The sequence below is a fragment of the Panthera tigris genome, chromosome D2 (genome assembly GCF_018350195.1).
Source record: "Panthera tigris isolate Pti1 chromosome D2, P.tigris_Pti1_mat1.1, whole genome shotgun sequence".
Taxonomy (NCBI): domain Eukaryota; kingdom Metazoa; phylum Chordata; class Mammalia; order Carnivora; family Felidae; genus Panthera; species Panthera tigris.
This window is the reverse complement of record NC_056670.1, coordinates 40046300-40063161: the sequence shown is the minus strand read 5'-3', so window position 1 is coordinate 40063161 and position 16862 is coordinate 40046300. Positions and strand designations below refer to the sequence as shown.

Genomic DNA, 16862 nt, shown 5'->3' with positions numbered 1-16862 from the left:
ACCTTTATCACTTACAGGTAGTGGGTACCACTGACATCATATCTTCTTTTTGTAATTTCCCTCATGCTTAAATAATTTAATATTTTCTAAACAGGAAAAGAGAAAAAAAGATATACATGTATCTACACATGTAAATATATGTATATACACACATGCACACACACATATACAGATGAAAACAATGGGGATAAGTGATAGAGGTTGGATTATTCAAGGCTAAAGTGGGCAAAGGAAATAAAGAAATTGAGAAATTTGAGGGCTGCAGGTACAAGACAAGGCTTAAGACATTAGTAGGCAATAGATCATGCAGAACATTTTTGAGCAACAGAGAATCCCATTGAAGGTTTTTAAATTGAGGTAGGTGAGAAAGAGATGGTTGTAATAAATTCCAATTTAAAAAGATCCTATAGAATGCAGCAAAGAAAATGCATTGGGAGGTACAACTGAACAATGTGGGTCCACCACTTAGAGATCTATTTCGGTGGTCCCCAGAAAGAACAGCAGCAGCTTGTAGTAGTTTAAGCTATAATATCAGTAGGACTTGGTGATAAAATAGGGGAAGGAAATGAAAGCATCAAAATGATTCAAGATATTTGGCCTACATTGTGCCATCTTATTAGTTGAGGGATGTAGGAGAAAAGGAACATCATGATTTCAGTTTATTTTTATTTTATACTTTTAATATATGAAATTTATTGTCAAATTGGTTTCCATACAACACCCAGTGCTCATCCCAAAAGATGCCCTCTTCAATACCCATCACCCATCCTCCCCTCCCACCCACCCCCCATCAACCCTCAGTTTGTTCTCAGTTTTTAAGAGTCTCTTATGCTTTGGCTCTCTCCCACTGTAACCTCTTTTTTTTTCTTCCCCTCCCCCATGGGTTCCTGTTAAGTTTCTCAGGATCCACATGAGAGTGAAAACATATGGTATCTGTCTTTCTCTGTATGGCTTATTTCACTTAGCATAGCACACCTCATGCCAGTCAGAGTGGCCAAAATGAACAAATCAGGAGACTATAGATGCTGGAGAGGATGTGGAGAAATGGGAACCCTCTTGCACTGTTGGTGGGAATGCAAACTGGTGCAGGCGTTCTGGAAAACAGTATGGAGGTTCCTCAAAAAATTAAAAATAGAACTACCCTATGACCCAGCAGTAGCACTGCTAGTTATTTACCCAAGGGATACAGGAGTACTGATAGGGGCACTTGTACCCCAATGTTTATAGCAGCACTCTCAACAATAGCCAAATTATGGAAAGAGCCTAAATGTCCATCAATGGATGAATGGATAAAGAAATTGTGGTTTATATACACAATGGAGTACTACGTGGCAATGAGAAAGAATGAAATATGGCCTTTTGTAGCAATGTGGGTGGAACTGGAGAGTGTGATGCTAAGTGAAATAATTTCAGTTTAAATATCTTTAGTTTGGAGGAAACAATAGCGCCAGCATGCAGAACTCGACCCCAGGATCCCCACCCCCTGCCCCCTGATGCAGTAGAAGAACATGTGATCAAAGAAGAATACAAAATATGGATAAAGAACATCCGTTTTCTTCTTTTCTTTACGATTCGGTGATGACTCATGCTCTGGAGTGGCCTAGCCTATTTGCACAGTGACTTCCAGATGAAACCAGACCAGAAGGGAAAGACTTCAGCACTCGTTGACTTGTCCTGGGAACACATACATGGGATGAACAAAACCTCCTTGTGATAGCCCATGTGCAGCTCCCTAACGATGATGCTCAGTTTGATGCTTCCCACTATGGCAGTGAGAAAGGAGAATTTGGAGGTTTTGGCTCAGTTAGTGGAAACGTTGAAATAGAAATTAAGATCAACCATGAAGGAGAAGTAAACAGGCCACCACGATATGCCCCAGGACCCTTGTGTCACTGCAACAAAGACTCCATCCGGTGATGTTCTTGTTTTTGACTATCCCAAACATCCTTCCAAACCAGACCTTTCCGGAGAGTGCAACCCAGACTTGCATCTCCATGGACATCAGAAGGAAGGCTATGGACTTTCCTGGAACCCAAATCTCAGTGGGCACTTACTTAGTGATTCAGATGACCATACCATCCTCCTCTGGGACATCAGTACTGTTCTAAAGGAAGGAAAAGTTGTGGATGTGATTACAGGGCATACAGCAGTAGTAGAAAATGTTTCCCGGCATCTGCCACCTGAATATCTGTTTGGGTCAGTTGCTGATGATCAGAAATTTATGATCTGAGATACTCCTTCAAACAATACTTCCAAAGCAAGCCCCTCAGTTGATGCTCACGCTGCCGAAGTGAACTAACTACCTCTCTTTCAATCCTTATAGTGAGTTCATTCTTTTTTTTTTCTAAATAATTTATTTATTTTTAAATTTACATCCAAGTTGGTTAGCATATAGTGCAACAATGATTTCAGGAGTAGATTCCTTAATGCCCCTCACCCATTTGGTCCATGCATCCGTCCACAACCCCTCCAGCAATCCTTTGTTTGTTCTCCATATTTAAAAGTCTCTTACGCTTTGATCAGCTGAAAAGACTGTTGCCTTGTGGGATTTGAGAAATCTGAAACTTAAGTTGCATTCCTCTGAATCACATAAGGATGAAAAATTCCAAGTTCAGTGGTCACCTCACAAGGAGACTATGTTGGCTTCCGGTGGTACTGATCACAGACTGAATGTCTGGGATTTAAATAACACTGGAGAGAAACAATCCTCAGAAGATGCAGAGGACAGGCCACCAGAATTCTTTATTCATGGTGGTCACACTGCCAAGATATCTGATTTCTCCTGGAATCCCAACGAACCTTGAGTGATTTGTTCTGTATCAGAAGACAATATCGTGCGGGTTTGGCAAATGGCAGAGACATTTATAATGATGACGATCCTGAAGGACACATGGATCCAGAAAGACAGGGGTCCTAGATATGTCCGTGCTTCTTGTGATTTTAAACTCCCTCTTTTTTTCCTCTCAACCCTGAGTTTGATTTAACACTGGTTTTGACACACAAACTTTGGCTATCCCTCTATGATAGGTACCATCAACAATGGTATAGCCCAAACAGAGGGTGTTTTCTAAATATTAACTGGGGGATTTGATTCAGGAAATCCACAGACTTATATTTAAATTTTCTCCAGGGGGTGCCTGGGTGGCTCAGTTGGTTAAGCGTTTGACTTCAGCTCAGGTCATGGTCTCAGATTTCATGGAGTCAAGTTCCTCATTGGTGCTGAGCTGTCAGCTCAGAGCCTGGAGCCTGCTTTGGATTCTGTGTGTGTGTCTCTCTCTCTGCCCCTCCCCTGCTCACCCTATCTCTCTGTCTCTCAAAAATAAATAAACATTGCAAAAAAGTAAAAAAAAATTTTTTCTTCAGGAATTTACTGGTAACAAAGGTCTGAAGTAGCTACAGAAAGGGGGATACTGTTTGTGGTTATTTTTCTTATTAGGCTGTATCCCCAAGTTTTTCAGACTCCTTTAAGTAAAGGCTAAAGTGAGAAAGGAACAGAGCCAAGTGAAAAGTTAGTCCCTGACCACTAGTTTGGCACCATCTCTATTTTGGGTGACCTGTTTCACCAGCAGGCCTGTCACTCTCCATGAGTAACTGTGTAAGTGCTTATAATGGAACAAATTGCTTTCCTACGTGAAAAAGAAAATCTTTAGTTTGATGTGAACTTGAGTCACATCAGTGGAAATGTCACATCATTGAGAGCTCAGTCAGTCATTTGGGTTGGAGATTAAGAATTTTGCATATTTTGGTAAATGAAGTCAGGGACTGATATGTTATAATCCACGAGAGCACGGAGTGGGAGGAAAAGTGGCTTTGATTTTCAACCTTGAAGAATCTCAATTTGACATGGTTTGTATGCTGTAAATAGGTCTATAGTAACATGGTGGTGAGGTATGCTGGGTGATGGAAAGTGCTATGCAGTGCTGTGATTGGGTCTCAGTCTTTAGACTCTGGATTGCCAACTCATCAAGTTTTTCTCAGGGTTTTTTTTGTTTTTTTTTTTTTTTCTTCCCCCTTAGTTGGGACAGGATAACTAAAGTGGCTGGAATTTAGTATTTCCCTTCCACACATTGGATCAAGCTTCAACAATACCCCAGCTGATTAGGCTATAGTTGTCTAGTTTCCCTTAAGTTTGGGCCTTGTTAAGAACAGGATGCTTTGGCTATTTCAGAATGAGTTCTTTTCTCTTCCCCCTGCTGGAAGCCCGAGGACATCTTTCTGTAACATTTTCTGTGGGATTCTGGTTGACCTCCCAGAGGTAAATCTCACAGGATTGTGGGCTCTCCCCCTACCATAACTGGGTCCCCTGGAGTTTTTAACTCTCAGAGTTGCCCCCACACACTGAAACAGCATCAGTTCATCAATTACAGTGTAGGTTTGGTACTCTGGCATTGGTACCTGTGGAAGTTTTAGCTTGTAAGTCCCTGCCCTCATAAGCCATGACTCCAGGTATTAGCCTGTCTGTCTCTCCAGTCTTGGGGTCAGTGGTTTCCCCTGTGTCCTCCCTCTTTTATGAATCCAAGAAGAGTTGATTTCTCATTGTGTTCAGATTTTTACTTGTTAGGGTGCCGGTAGTGGTGGGCAACTTCCAATCTCCTTACATGTGGAACCAGAAGCCCAACAGATATATCTTTAATGTCTCAAAAATCTTTCCATTTTGTGATTTCTCCTTCTATATACCTTTCTCCTTCTATATACCTATATTACCTTATGGATGCTACATTATGTCAGAAATCTCTGCAGATGCTAATCAATATTTTTATTTGACCATCTGCTTTGTGTTCTGCATTCTTTCTCTTTCCACTGGGTTGAAACGTTTTGTTTATTCATCTTAGTGCTTCTCTGATATGTAGTTAATTTTTTTTTCGTGTTCCTGGAGAGTTGTGATGGTTTGTTCATATTTTTCTTTTTTTTAATTTTTAAAATATTTATTTATTTTTGAGATAGAGACAGACAGACAGACAGACAGAGAGCAGGGGAGGGGCAGAGAGAGACAGAGACACAGAATCCGAAGCAGGCTCCGGGATTCTGAGCTGTCAGCACAGAGCCTGACACAGGGTTCAAACCCACGAAGGGTGAGATCATGACCTGAGATGAAGTCGGATGCTTAACTGACTGAGTCACCCAGGCGCCCCTCATATTTTTCAATGAATGAGTAAATTAGCCATTTTAGGTATTTGGCGAATATTTACTCAGTGGCTGAGACTAGCTATTTTTGCCATGGGCATTTTCACAGGATATAATTTCTACCTCAGTTTCCTACAGGTAAGTGGCTACGTGGGCCAAAATGCAGGCTGTCATTAAGTTACATGTGCAAGGAACTTCCAGGAAAGTAAGAAAATTTCTAATCCTTCAGGTGAGAGGCTTATCCATTCTAGTCATGGGTTGGCTGTCTTCTTGCTTCTAATCTCTTTTTTTTTCTTTCTTTTCTTTTCTTTTCTTTTCTTTCTTTCTTTCTTTCTTTTTCTGTGTGTGTGTGTGTGTGTGTGTGTGTGTGTGTGTGTGTGTGTGTATGTAGTTCTTGTGTTACCTCCTTCTGGGAGCTACTGCTCTTGTATTCTGGTCTCAACAGCAGTATAAAGGGCAATCAGAAGCAGATGTAAGCTTTAGAGTTGCAGCCTGGGGCTCTGGTTCTCAAAGTGTAGTCCAAGGGCATCAGCATCCCCTGGGAGCTTGTTGGAAATGCAGATTCTCAGACCTTGCTCCAAACTTACTAGAAAATCTGAGGGCAGCCTTCAAAATCTGCATTTGAACAAATCTTCCAAGTAATTCTAATGCCTAATAAAGTGTGAGAACTACTTTCAAAGGGAAGAGATACGCAGCTAACTCCTTTGTACACTCAGGTGGGAGTTGGGGTCCAGAAGGACCACCCAGATGGCAGGGCCCCTCCACGTGTCTTCAATCAATTAAATCGACAGCAATCTATTCCCCCGGTCTGTGCTGAACTGAGCTTATCCGTGCATTGTGTTGGGAAAACTGGCTTTTATGTCTAAATCAGCCCTTCTGGTACTTATTCCTGTTTGAAGTTTTTCCATGAAATTGTATCCAAGTTCATCTGTATCAAACCTCTTCAAATTTCACTATCTCTGATGTGGCCTGCTCTTTTGCACTGTTTTGAAGTCGTCTATCTATCTATCTATCCATAAAATCTGTGTGCATACCATACGTATACATATATGTATATGTATATGTATATGTATATGTATATGTATACGTATATATATATGTATATGTATGCACACACAATAATGAAGAAAATATGTATAGTAAATAGATGTGTGTGTCCATATATATGTATGTGTGTATATGTATTCCCTCTACCTCCCTTATTAGAGAGACCTATGAATTGCACTGTGGAATTGCGCCTTGGGATTTGTCCATTCTGCTACTAAATTCTGTGGATTCTTCTTATTCTTTTCCCTCTTCTGTAGTTCTACTGCTGCTATATTTTAGGTCCCTTTTACGTTTCGCTGAAATTATTTCAACAGCTTCCTCAAGTTATCTTCTGACTTCTAAGCCCTGATATATAGAAGAAAAGTAAGAACAATGAGTACCTGGAAAAAAAGAGGAACAGACTTAATGAACCTTTCTAAATCTGTTGCCTCCTTTGTAAAATCGAGATAATACAATGTTAGTTACAGGGAACAACACTTGTAATGGAATGAAAAAATCTAGGTAAGTTAAATAATTTTTCACTGTAATAGATAAAGATATTCTGACTGTCCACAAATAACACTTTTACATGAACTGACTTTTCCCACCAAGACCCACTAATTCTAGGATGTCCATCTTAGCGACTTTTAATTCTGTGTTTCCCTAATCCTGAGATCTTACTGTAAGACGTACCAGTAATTTAAGAATAGCTTTTCAGGAAATAAAAAAGAAGAAACCCCACCACACTAAATATATACGTAGATTATAAGAAATATCCCAGTTCCAGAAATATTAACACGAGAGGTGTGTAAATATTAAAAAAGGAATTATGTAGATACAGAAACAGTAATCTTGCAATTTCATGCTAGTGCTTGGATGGTGGCTGAGTTCTCTGAGGTTTGGGTGTTGACTTCTTCCATTCTATGGAAAACGAAATTGACCGTCAGAAGACTTCAGTAAGTTGCCTGTTTTGCAAATTGTGAAAACAGATGGAAACATATGTCTCAGTGATTTCCGATTCCAGGCTCTTTTTGGTACATTGTACTGCCCTTTGTAGGTCAAAAATTATCACCACTTATTCACAACATAGGCTTGGAATTCTGTTCTCTTACTTAATGAAATGGCAAATTTACCCTACTTAATAATTTTAGAAAAACACATTTCTTCATTCTTTCTCATGTGCCAACAGTAAATATGGCATCACTATTCCCAGGAAGTGAAAACTATCCCAGTTTCTCTTTGAGAATTTTATTCACTTTTACCCTCCAGCAATTTAACAAGCAAGGAAAATCCTTAACATCTTGGTCTATACTTGAAATGCAGAGGGTTTTTCTGTTTTTTAACCACACATCTAATTGGAAGTAAATAAATTTACAAAGCTTCGTGTAAATCCATGTATTTTTTTGTAACTTTAAGCAGAATTCACATTTAGGTACTTTTCTGCTTATTTCCAAAAAAAAAGACCACAGACCTTTTCTGGCTGTAAGTAACCTGAAGGCAGATTCTGCCTGATGGTGAGCTATTGGAATTTCTTAGTACATTCATGGCTAGTCTTTACGTGGTTTCTTACATTTTCATAGCCATTCTTTTCCTCTTTCAGGTAAATCGTAGATTATTTCAGCTAATTATTTCAGCTGAACTCAGCTTTCGCCAGCCCTACTCATTGAATAATTCTTTAATAGACTATTGCTTAAAAAAAAAAAATAGACTATTGCTTAAACACATCATCTTAGACCAGCGTTTAAGAGACTCTGCTGTGGAATAGATTGGGATGCAATTCAATCTGTTATTTAGTAGTTGGGTATGTCTTCTAACCCCTCCTAACTTAAACTTCTTCATCTTTGAGGTTTTATTAGTAAATGAAAGTATTATCTATAATGAGAATTAAATGAGACAAAGTGGGTAAGCTTTAATAAATGTTAGCTACTTCTCAACAGATGCCATACCATTGAAAGCCTTTTCCCCTAATCTTTAGCTTTGTTGCCTGGTGCACCTGCTAACTGACTCATACACATATTTTCTCTTTAGAAAGAGAAAATTTCCTTCCTATCCTCTCCTTTCCCCCTCCCTCCTTCCCCCTCCTTCCTTTCCTCTTCCTTCCTTCCTTCCTTCCTTCCTTCCTTCCTTCCTTCCTTCTTCTCTTTCTCAGTTCCTCCCTTCCTTCCTTCCACACTTCCTCCCTTCCTCCCTCCTTTCCTTCCTTCCACACTTCCTCCTTCCCTCCCTTCCTTCCTCCCTCCCTTCCTTCCTTCCTTCCTTCCTTCCTTCCCTCCTTCCTCCTTTCTTTCTCTTCTTTCTTTCTTTCTTTCTTTCTTTCTTTCTTTCTTTTCTTTCTTTCTTCCTTTCTCTTCTTTCTTTCTTTCTTTCTTTCTTTCTTTTTTCTCTTCTTTCTTTCTTTCTTCCTTTCTCTTCTTTCTTTCTTTCTTTCCTTCTTTCTTCTTTCTTTTTTCTTTCTTTCATAGGGGTCCTAGGAGAAAGAAAAAAAATTGGGAAATTCCAGATGTATAAGGGAAGGATTTCTCATGGAAGAGGTGTATTATCTTCATGCCTAGTTTCTTACAAACAAAACTGTGATGTCCAGCGGACTGATTCAATCGCTGGGAATTTAAATTTCTACGGTGCCAATTAACACTTGAAAATGGATTATATTATGCTTGGATTCTTCTAGACATTAAGTTAGATACATTTAGAAGCAGATGGTACTCAGGAGTTTGGTGTAATGTATAGAAGATTTTTTAAAATTTTAGATGAAAATCGGTTCCTAGCTGGTGTTTCAAAGAATATTTAGATTCCCCTCACAGGGTTCAATAAACCATTATCTTAGTCAAGGCAGAGGATACCTCCTGAGGCTATGACTTTTCCTCTACTCTTTTTGTTCATTGATGCTCCTAATTTTATTTTTAATTCTTTGTTGAAAGCAACTGGAAGATTTTCAAAATATACAATATTTGTCTTCAGAGTTCTTCATAGGTGGTTTTTTGTTTGTTTATTTAGTTGTTTTTTTTTGTTGTTGTTGTTGTTGTTGTTTCTCATGAGTAGTGGGATTGGATTCAGTAAGGAAAGATGATTCTTTAATTTTTTTAATGTTTATTTATTTTTGAGAAAGAGAGAGAGACAGAGTGTTAATGGAGGAGGGGCAGAGAGAGAGGGAGATACAGAATCTGAAGTAGGCTGCAGGCTTTGAGCTGTCAGCACAGAGCCCAATGTGGGGCTTGAACTCATTAACTACAAGATATGACCTGAGCCGAAGCTGGATGCTCAACCAACTGAGCCACCCAGGTATCCCAGGAAGGAGGATTCTTTAACTGTGAAGTGGTCCTTAGGGTCTTAGGAGGCACATGATAGGTACATACTAATTTATTCCTATTACGTAAACTAGGAGACCTGGGGAAAGGTGCTGTCAGTATTCAAGTTCTTCAACATTAAAACCAGAGGTTGACAAGATGATTTTTGATTCCATTTTTAGCATACTGAAAGAAGACATCTGTAGACAGACAGCTTTCCAATCCTATATTTGTTGCTGAAGATGAGTATTGGGCATAGTTTTTAGCCATTTCCCATATTACTTAATGAGGAAGTCAAGTCATGCCAACTAAAGAGATTGTTTATACATAGCTTTCTGAAATATACACATATCTTGAACAAGTAATGATTTTTAGATGGCAGCTTAAGGACATAAGTGATATGTGCTAAGATGTAAATTATGGATTTTCACCAAGTAAAGTTGTAAGTATAAAAGATTCTAAAAATCTATGTAACATTTAAATGAACAAGGAATTGGAAAGGGCAAACCACACATTTACGAATGCTGATTTATGCTTCTACTGAGCACAGTCATGGTGAGTTTTTGAATCACATAGCCTCTTCCAGTACTCTAGGGTTCCAGAAAATAGGTTGCTAACAAACAATCCTTAAAGCATTTTTTGGTTATGTAAATAAAAATGAGTGTCATAATACCAAATATGTGTTTTATATATATAAAGTTCACAAAGTTAGTGTTATATACAAATTTTCTTTAAAATAACAACCCAGTTATGTAAATTTCTTCTTCTCCTCCTCCTTCTTCATTTTCTTCTTCTTTTTGAGAGAGAGAGAGAGAGAGAGAGAGAGAGAGCATGAGCATGAGTTGCGGAGGGGCAGAGTGAGAGGGAGAGACAGAATTTAAAGCAGGCTCCACAGATCAATGCAGGGCTTGATCTCAATGGTTCCTGGGATCCTGACCTGACAGAAATCTAGAGTCAGATGCTTAACCAATTGAGCCACCCAGGAGCCCCTTTTATTTTATTTATTTACTTTTTTTCGAGAGAAAATATCTTATTATTTTTAAATAACTAGATAGATGTTTAAAGATATTTACTTAAAATCACATAGCCATAGGCAACAGGTGTCAGAAGCCATCATAGCTTTTCTAATTCCCTGAAAAATGCTACTTCCCTACTGACTGCTCCATTTGACCCATGGGAATGGACCTCTAGATCATTCTGTGTTCTTTTTCTCTAATGGTCCTTCTTACTGGTGCTCCAAAATACCTACTGCTTGGTCATGAACTGAAGTAGGTGTTTACTGAGGACGTTGTCTAAGGATCCTAGTTTGGGAATCATTATTCTAGCTACGATACTTTGTTAAAGAAAATTTTTTTCCTGACACTTGTTAAAGCTGGTAAGGAAGACTATATTCAGGAGGGACTATGGTACTAGGGCAGAGAGACTGGGCTTAACTCCAAATATAAGAACAAGTGGGGATTTATAGCCAAGGAGCTGGGGATGGGGGAGGGGCTCAGTAGATAGAGGATTACTAAGAGGAAATATCAGGGATAGGAGGGATTCTGACTAAACAGACTTGACAGGAGTCTTGCTGAAGGTAGGCCAGGAGTGATAACATATCAAGAGGGGGAAGGAGGAATTTGATTAGATATTGAGGGTTAGATATTTAGTTTTTGCTAAACTGAAGCAGGAGGATTCCTGTTAAAATTAAACTAAATAGGTAAAGGACAAAGCTCAAGGTCAGGACCTAGTTAATACCAGGGCTCTGAGGAGACTGACTCAGATTTGGTCAAGAATGAGGCTTGCTGTCATCTTCTTTGATCCTGTTGGGACAAAGGGAACCTTCTGCTCCTTGTAGCACTCTCAATGTGGCCATCTTTTACCTGCATGATAGGCAAGATGTGCAAGCAAGGGGAAAGTGTTAATCTTACTTCAAACAAGCAATTTAAGATGCTCTGGAAAAAAAAAATGTCACTGCCTCTCTCAGTAGGTAGTGAATGAGTAACCTTTGTTCCTTGGAAAGCTTTTTAGAGCAGCCCAAGTCCAGGGAAACTACTCACTCACCATGGGTCCCAAGAACTGAAATATCCAGAACGACCATAGGTGTGCAGGTGAAACTTAATTTGTTCATCTTTCCATTTCACATTGGTTTTAAAATGCATCGGATACTTATGAAAGGAAAATTCATTCTTTGCTTGCTTTTACTCATTTTGGCAAAAGATTAGAGGTAGAAAATTCTTCTTTTTCTTATATTTCAAATTGCAGGTATGGGATTGTGATTGTAATTTAATTGTATTCAGCAACGGAGCCTCATGATTGTGTGTGTGTGTGTGTGTGTGTGTGTGTGTTTTCAGAACCCACATCATCATTACTCTTTGCTTTTGGAGGTAGGATCCCCCTCTCTCTTGTCTAGTTCAGCATGGCTCAAGCTGTCACCAATGCTCTGTGAGAATCACACCTATGTTAGGTCCAAGTATTAATACCTGTTTTGAATGAAACTGATGATGTAGGAGTAGGTATGGAGACCTTTTATGTATTGCCCAAAGCATTTTCACTGATACTGAAAGTGTGTCATTGGACAAAGCGAATATATTTTTGCTTTCTGTTTTTTTATTGTGAATTCAGAGACTTCTTGCCATTTATCAATTTATAGAAGTAGGGGAAGTTTTACTTCTGTTTCACTTGTCTCATAATTATCAATGTTGAACTTGACCAATTTTTCTAAAGTCTTAACTTTTAATCCTAGAATGTCTAGACACTTGTGCTTTTGGAGAACTTGGTGGCAGGTGCTATTAAGGACTGATACATTTTTTTTCATCTTAGATTTAGTGTAAATGTTAATATTATAACCAACAGGTGCAGAGACTTATTTATCCAGTTTGGATCCATGCCTAAAATAATGTTATTTAATGAGACAAATTGAAATAATGTCACTTGAAATGCATTGAACTTCATATTAAGGAATCCATTCATGTGCTCATTGCTTCATTTATTCAAGAAACATTAATGAACACCTCATAAATTACAAACACTGCTGTCAAATGATGAGCAACCTCCCCCCCAAACAAAAACAATAACAAATAAAAAATCAGACACAGTCCCAGTCCAGAAGCTGCTTATGGTCCTAGTCCATTATTTTTTCTTATCATCCTTGATGAGAAATAAGATACAATAAACTGTATCAACTTGAAGTGTTCAATTCAGTTGCTTTTGAAATTATATAAACTTCTAAAACCACCACCAAAATCAAACTCATCATGCCCTAAAGATTTCTTGTGCACCCTTGCAACAATTCCAATCTCCACCTTCCTCCGCAGGCAAGTATTGATCTGCTTTGTATCATTATAGATTGATTTGCATTTTAAATAAATGGGAATAAATTATAGAAATACTTTTTTGTATCTGGCTTTATATTATAAATTAATTATAGTATTAATTACAACTAGTTAATCACATTATAGTTATATTGTATTATATTATTATATAGTATAATAAAATCATGTTGTAGTTATTAGTTATATTGTAAAACACTATTATAATTATAATCTAATATTGTATAATATATTCTATATTATAATATATATAACTTAGCCCACTCTGCTTATAATTTCTCCCACTCTGTGGCTTCTCTGTATATTCTCTTTGTTGAATTTGTTTTGTATTTTTTGTGGCTTTTTTGAAGAGTAGTTCTTCATTTTATTTATTTATTTATTTATTTATTTATTTATTTAAATAGTAATAGTTCTTAATACATTCATTGTATCATTCTTTTCTTTTTATTTTTCATGCCTTCCATGTCCTAAAAGCAGGTTACAAATATTTTCTTCTATGTGTTCTAAAAAGACTTTTATAATCTTAGTTTCTACATTTAGGTTCATAAATCATTTCAAATGAATTTTCCTGTATTGTGTAAAGTAACGTTGATGTTTATGCTGTACAGATAACCAGTTGGGTGTTCAGTACAAGTCTGGAAATTATGTTGTGAAAGTCTGCCAACTTTTTATTCCATTTCAAACATTGCTTTGGATATTTTACATTTTACATATGTCCTTGTTTATGTTAGAATCAGCTTAATTTGTATAAAAATGCATATTATAATTTGAATGTGAATTGTGCTGTTTATGTATTAAATGCCCAGTGTCATTTTTTCTAGGTATTTTAAGTGTTTCAGTACATACTTAAAAATTTTGTTTTTCTATTGTTAGCTACTTGTGCATAAAATACAATGGATTTATGTATATTAGCCTTGCATCCTGTGACCTTATTAACTTCACTTTTCAAATTTTGGAGTTGATTTGTAGAGGCTGAAGATTTTCTGTGTAAAATGATGCCATCTGTAAATAGAAACAGTTTTAATTCTCTAGGATCTTTATTGTTTTTATCTTTTTTGTTTTATTGTACTGGAAAGTACCTCTCTTAGCAATGTTTCATAGTTTGTTAGTGTTTAGTTATTGCATGTTAAATATGCAAATGTTATTAAATGTTATTAAATGTTATTAAATGTTATTAAATTTTTTTCTAAGCATTTTATGTGCTTTGATGTAACTGTAAATATATTTTAAATATTATTCCCCTTTGTGTACAGTTATTGGGCTTTTTATTCTGTCCCATTAATCCATAGGTCTACTCTTTCCAATAGTACATCATTTTGATTATTGTAACCTTCAAACAAATATTGAAGTTGGTACTAGAAGTCCTCTAACTTTGTTTTTTTTTTTTTTTGTCATCTTTTTTAAAGAGCAGTTTTAGGTTCACATTGAAATTGTGATATTTCCCACATGCTACCTTCCCCCACACATGCATAGTTTCCCTCATTATCAATATCCTCCCTGCCCCAGAGTGGTATACTGTTACAACTGGTGTCACCTTACGTGGGTCTCATCTGAAACCTGGAAGCTAACCAAAGTTTCTTCATTTTGAGCTCAAGCTCCAACCTCTGCCTCCCCACATTATGTAGCCTCTGAAATTTCTTTTCTGCTCTCCAGCATACCAGGAACTGTTTTTTGCTAAGTCCCTTGGAATCTTGCTTGCTATATTCAGCTATGAAGTCAGTCAAGGACCAGATGAAAATATTATGTAGATTTGGGCAACAATTTTCTGTATTTTTCTCCTTTCTGACCCCCCAAGCTCCAGATGGCATTGTCTGCCCTTAGCTCTGATCCCATGCAGCAAAATAACAGATTTTCTATTTGAATTAAATTCTCAGGTCTTGATTTGGTGAAGGCCTTCAGGGAAAAATCCACAGTGAATATCTGCTTCAACCAACCTGCATTGGTTGAGGTCCAGCATCTTCAAAGAGTTGATTTTTATATTTTGTCAACCTGTTACACTTGCTTATGGATGAAAGGTAATTCTGCTAACAGTTATCCTGTCATGGTCAGAACCAGACATCACCCTGAAATTTGATACTAACATAAGGCTTTTAATAAGTATTCATCTAATTGAGAGAGTTTTTCTATTCTGGTTTATTCTAACCTTTAAATATTGAAAATAATCATATGTATTAACTTCTTTATACATACCTTTAATATCCATTAAAAGGGTATTTATGGCATCAAAGAACATATACTTTTAAAATCTATTTTTGTGTATTTTTCTGGATTGTTATTCTGGTGTGTTTTTAAAATTACTTGTTATTGTCGCAAAAACTCATAATCTAAAATATACTATCTCAATCATTTCTAAGTGTACAGTTCAGCGATGTTAAATATATTCACATTTTGTGCCATCAGTCTCCAGAAATTTTTTATCTTCAAAACTAAAACTTTATACCCATTAAACAACAGCTCCATATTTCTGTTCCGCCTGACCATGGCAACCACTATTCTACTTTTGTGAACTTGACCACTATAGACACCACATGTGAATGGAATCGTTGGCGTTTAAAATGTCTTTTGTGACTGGCTTATTTCACTTAGCGTAATGTCAAGGTTCATTCATGTTTAGCATGTGTCCGAATTTCCTTCTTTTTTAAGGCTGAATAGAATTCCAGTATATGTTTATATTTTGTTTACCTGTTGATGGACACTTGGGTTTCTTCCTCCTATTGGCTATTGTGAATAGTGTTTCTATGGATGTGGGTATACAAATATTAATTTGAGGTTTCGCTCAATTTTGTTGGGCATATGCCCAGAAGTAGACTTGCTGGAACATATGGTGGTGATTCCATTTTTAATTTTTTGAGGAACTGTCATACTGTTTTCCACAGTAGCTGTGTCATTTTACATTTATATCTACTACCAGTGCACAGGAGATCCAATTTTTCCACATTCTTGCCACCACTTGTTATTTTCTCTATTGTTTTTAAATAACAATTATTAGTTTGTGTCTTCCTGATGAATATGGGGTGATACCTTGTTGTGGTTTTGATTTGTATTTCCTTGATGATGAGTGATGTTGAACATCTTGTCATGTGCTTGTTTGTAATCTTTTCTTTTTGCAAACGGATCTATTTTTTTTATGTGAATGTACTTATTTTCTTTTGCACTTAACAATGCTGGAGATCATTGTTATAACCGTCATTGTTATTATCATAATTTTGATAAATTAGCTAAAATGACACAAAATGATATATTATTACACAAATAATGCATCTGCTTACTGGTACATTTTAAAAAATTGTTCATTGGGTGCCTGGGTGCCTCAGTTGGTTGAACATCTGACTATTGATTTCAGCTCAGGTCGTGATCCCAGGGTCATGGGATCAAGCCCCACATCGGGTTCTGCACTGAGCATGGAGCCTGCTTAAGATTCTCTCTCTCTCCCTCTGCCCCTGTCCCCCATTTGTAGTCTCTCTCTCAAATAAAAAAAAATTGTTTATCAGTTTTAGTATTATTTGGCTCTTTATATTCTTGAAATTTTTCTTTGCAATCTTTTTTTGTCATTTTCTGTTACTAATATAGGATTTTACATTTATATTTTCAAGTATTTATCTGTCATTTCAGAATATTGATAAAGTTTCTTTACAGAGAGCTATTTTGAATGTCTCAACCATACAGATTGATTGTTTTATGTGTTTATTTCTTTGTTTGTTCCTTAATATTAATTTTCATTCATATTTTTTATTTAAAAAATTTTTAACATTTTTTATTTATTTTTGAGACAAGGAGAGACAGAGCATGAACAGGGGAGGGTCAGAGAGAGGGAGACACAGAATCTGAAACAGGCTTCAGGCTCTGAGCTGTCAGCACAGAGCCCGACGCGGGGCTCGAACTCACAGACCATGAGATCATTACCTGAGCCGAAGTCAGCGGCTTAACCAACTGAGCCACCCAGGCACCCCTCATTCGTATCTTTTAAACACAGATGCGTATCTCCAAAAATATTACCTGACTTTGGACAAATCACCTGTATGTTTTTGTTGTGTTTTGTTTCCTTTAGAGGGATATGTCAAGTCATAAATCAAATGAATTTTCACCAAAATATATGGCTTTACTTTTCAGAGATCAC

General features: G+C 37.0%; 1 pseudogene; it reads left to right on the top strand.

The window, feature by feature from the left end:
- Positions 1–1563: 1563 nt before the first annotated feature.
- LOC102964304 lies at positions 1564–2917 on the top strand (annotated as a pseudogene).
- Positions 2918–16862: the final 13945 nt, after the last annotated feature.